Raw genomic sequence first — 3505 nt, 5'->3', positions numbered from 1 at the left:
GTTCCCTCTGATTTACTGGGGGCACTTATATTGGGAATCTGATTAGAAAAGGCCTGGGAATGATTCTTTGGCTTCATGTTAAGTGAAGAATGGAGAGAGAGGGGAAGAGGAAAACATTGAGATTGCCAGATGGAAAGGAAAATCAGGAAATATTCTCATGAGGGGGAGGGTGCACAAGTAGACATCCACTCTAGGGAGTGGGTAGGAGCATCTTATATTTGAGCCTACCTCATCTAGTCAAAAGAAGGAACAATATGCCCAACACATCAAGTATAGAAATACATCTCACTCAACAGTAAAGTAGAAGGGAAAGGGGAGTGGGAATGAGAGGATGGCTTAAGAGAGACTGGTCTTTAAGCAAAACAAATTCAAAGAATGCACAAGAATCTCCATAGTTTTTTGAGGTGGCAAAGAATGGGAATGTGAGGGGTTAGCCATGAATGTCAGGATGAACAAGTTAGGTTCATGAACGTAATGGAATACTATTGCATTGAACTTTGGATTAGTATCATGACCAAGCAAGATTCCAAAGGAATAATGATGAAATATGCTGCCCCTACCACCTCATGTAGAGATGAAGCACTCAGGTACAGATTGAGAAATCTTCTTAGGACAGCGACTAGTGGACTTCTTAAAAATTGACTATAACTTAAGTTTTTGGGGGAGGAGATGTCAGAAGCTGGGGGTTGGTGGAGGGAGAAGATAGGACAATGAGAAGGTGGATCTTGACTGTATTATATGGATTGGGGTGTGGGGGTGGGTGGGTGGGGGTGTGGGTGTGTGTGCTCTGATCAATACCATGACCAACCACAGTTCCTGAGGATTCTTGATGAAACAGCCTACCTTCTGGGAGAGTTGATACTTGGTGTTGTTGGAGACAAATTTCTTTAGCCATAACAATGGAATTTTGATTAGCTTTGACTGCATCCATTCTTGTAAAAGGAGCCTTATTTTCCTTAATGGAGAGGTAGAAAAGGGAGAGAAGGCTAATTTTGCTAAATTTAAAAAAAAAATTAAATATAGAATAAAGCTTGTTTCCAGGTCTTCCTGAATACATAAAAATGACTGACAACTACTTTTTAGGGTTTGTGAGGATCAAGTGAGATGCTGAGAATAAGGTTACCTATCTTAGTGCCTGGAACATAGTAGGTGCTTGATGAGAAATGATGGTTTTCTTCAGTCTATTCACCTGATGGCTACCATAGGTAGCACCCTCCCCATTTAATTAGCCTTTATGAAAGAGCCACTATCTACTGGGGCTTTGTCCTTTCCATGTCACAAGAGTTTGGCTAATCTATTTTCCCTGAAAAGTAACCAAGCTGGCCCCAGGATTTGATTTACATGGTGGATAAAGGCTCTCAATGTTCTTCCCTTCAAGCAATATTCTGAGGGTCTCTGAACAAACTAGTGTGACTGATGGGGGACGGGATCCCAATAGGTTCAGCAGGAACCCTGATCTCATCCAAGACCAGGAAACCTGCAAGGGTGTCTGGAAAGAATTCAGCTCAGCCTTGCTTTGGAGTTAGAGTTGAGAGTTTATTATTACACCATTACAGCGGGCAAGAATCCTTTAGGGGACCTACGAGTGAGAGGGGTACATGCTTTTACCTTTAAAGAGTAGGGCTGCCATTGTCAGGGCTGACCTGAAAGGAGGGGCCTCAGTGCATAGACAAAGGTCAGAGCTGACCAAAAGGAGAATGTGAATAGATAGTTTAGATAAGATTTGGGCCAGGTTGAAGGAGACAAAAGGCAAGGATAAAGGAGGGTGTGGGCCAGGCCCAGAAGAAATGAAGAGATTAAGTAAGAACAGAAGGGGTCACAGGGTGTTGCCTAGGTGGGTGGAGTGTGGGATAGGGAGAAGGGGCAGAGCTCAAGGGTGGGAAAGGACAAATTACAACTTCACAGACTGGTTTTACAAGTTGGTTTGACCTAGACCCCAGGTACCCCATCATGACTGCCTGGCAACCTAAAGGCAAAAAAAAATCTGAGGTCAGGGCCCTTCAGATATGACAGATTTCCTAAGATGCCACATTGCAGCACCTTGCTCTGCTTACCCAGAGGAGCTTCCAAGTAGAAGTGATGAGAGCTTGCTTTTACTCAAACTAAAAACCTGTAAAATCCTGATTGAATACATTTTTCGTGCTATTCTTAAATAAACCTTGTAATGGTTGAGTTATCTCGGGAGTATCTGAGTTTTGCTTAACATTTAAACTGAGCATTGGCCTTGGTTCTGTCCATTATACACTTCCAAGTTCGAGCTAGAATGTGTTCCCAGCTTATAGTAGTCAAGACTTCAAAGAAACTAAAGTACCTTGAGAACATGGTGCTTTCAATCTTTCATTTTCTCCTTGTTGCTCCTATGGTCTCTGCCAGAGCACCAGAGTCTGCACAAGGTAGACCAAATTATACCACCAGGAAGCCAATTTGTGTGGTAATAGTATGCAGTTAAGAAAGACCTGGTGCCCAGGGACAAGGAATAGAATTCTAATATCCTCTTACCCCACCCCCCATTTTCACAAGGGGCATAGCTCCATGTTTTATTTGACCAAATGTCATTCAAGATCTTCAAACTTTTTACAAGATATTCTCAGGCTAGATAGAAACTTCTTCTCTAGAAGACATTCCATCATGGTACCTACACCAGATCTCAGATCAGACTTTACTCAGGACATATATACATCCTCTGAGACCAGCACCATCTGACAATCTGAGTCTGGAAGGTTCTCCCAGCAGGCCAGGGCAGAGGATTACAATCATAAGTTTGAATGTGTCAGCCAACTAAGTGCCTACAGCACCTTTCAGGTGTACTAATGAAAGAATGCTGATTCTTAACTCTTTATCCAACAAGTATGCAAACCACTCATTGCTAATTTTGGAACCAGTTGTGAACTTGAAACTAGGGGAAGAGGTCTGGCTAAATTTCCAGGGATTTCTACATCCTTGGATGCAAGATTTCAATTTGCCTTGAAATGATCCATCAAGGTTTGCCCTTGGTGTAAGGGAAGTCAACCAGACTAGAACCAGCCTGTAACCTGGGAATGGTCATAGCCAAATAGAAGGCCAAAGGCAAGAATTAAACAAGTTTAATTTCAGAGTGGGGAAAATTGATTGTAAGCAGAACCTTCCCTTCCCCCTCCCCTGCCCCCCATGAGCCTTCCTCTATAAGCTGCTTTCTCTCCCAAGCATTCCAAGAGATTCAACAGTAGAAACATAATCTTTAAAAAAAAAAAAAAAAAAAGGTTCATTTTGTCAGAAGGACGATTTGCTTGTACTTCGGAATTGGTTCCTGAGGTCTCACTAGTTTCACCGGTTTCTGGGATAGCTGGAACACTGCAAATTGGCTAATGTTTGAACAAATTGTTCCTCATTGAGTTCATGGTCTCAAAGTCTGAGAAGGTGAGACACCGGTGAGTGTCTCTGGGCTCCAGGGGAATGGAAACAATGGACAAAAAGGTTTGAGTCACCTTTGCTTCCAGAAGTTAGAATGATCTTGCCCCCCCCCCCC

This window comes from Petaurus breviceps, unplaced genomic scaffold, assembly GCF_028583685.1.
Source record: "Petaurus breviceps papuanus isolate PSGF00001 unplaced genomic scaffold, PetGlider_PUasm1.0 98, whole genome shotgun sequence".
Lineage (NCBI taxonomy): Eukaryota > Metazoa > Chordata > Mammalia > Diprotodontia > Petauridae > Petaurus > Petaurus breviceps.
This window is presented reverse-complemented; position numbering follows the sequence as displayed.